Genomic DNA, 706 nt, shown 5'->3' on the forward strand with positions numbered 1-706 from the left:
AAGGGTCCTCTCTCCATGGGAGTCAGAAACCAAAACTCTTCTATTCCCTTTCCTCCAAACAGGGCCTCTCCCTCTCTCCCCGCTCCCCGTGTTATCTTTCCCCCCTCTTGTCTGCATGCCTTGTGGGATCTTAGTTCCTTGACCAGGGATCAAACCAGGGCCCTCCTCAGTGAAAGCCAGGAGTCCTAACAACTAGATCACCAGGGAATTCTGCCTGTGTTACCCGTTACATGACCTGGATGAAGGCCCAGAGATAGGGGTTCCTGGCCAGCCTCTACCACTGGCGAGCTGTCTAACCTGGGATGAGAGCTCTGAGTCCTCATCTGGAAAATGAGCATGACGGCCCCTCCTCACATGGGGTTGAAGGTAAAGGGGATGAGGCCTGTAGGGGACCAGTTCAGGACGCGCAGGAGGCGAGGTGCTGGATGCTGCCTCCTCATCCTGCCTGAGATGGGCCCTCGGGTTTCCACGAACTTGAGATCGGAGACTCACCAGGTGCCCTTTCTAATAAGAGTGACTTTACCTGTGTTTTGCGGGGAGTTGTGACACGGGTCCCGTCCAGAGACTGACGCCCTCCTCCTCCGTGATTCACACGTCTCCTGCCGGCCCAGCGCCTGCCCAGTCCGGAGCGCACAGGCGGGGAAGTCGCCGCTCTGGAGGGCTGGGGCCAAGGGGCGGGGTCTCCTAGCGCCGCCCCGCACCCGTC

This window comes from Odocoileus virginianus, chromosome 2 (genome assembly GCF_023699985.2).
Source record: "Odocoileus virginianus isolate 20LAN1187 ecotype Illinois chromosome 2, Ovbor_1.2, whole genome shotgun sequence".
NCBI classification, from domain to species: domain Eukaryota; kingdom Metazoa; phylum Chordata; class Mammalia; order Artiodactyla; family Cervidae; genus Odocoileus; species Odocoileus virginianus.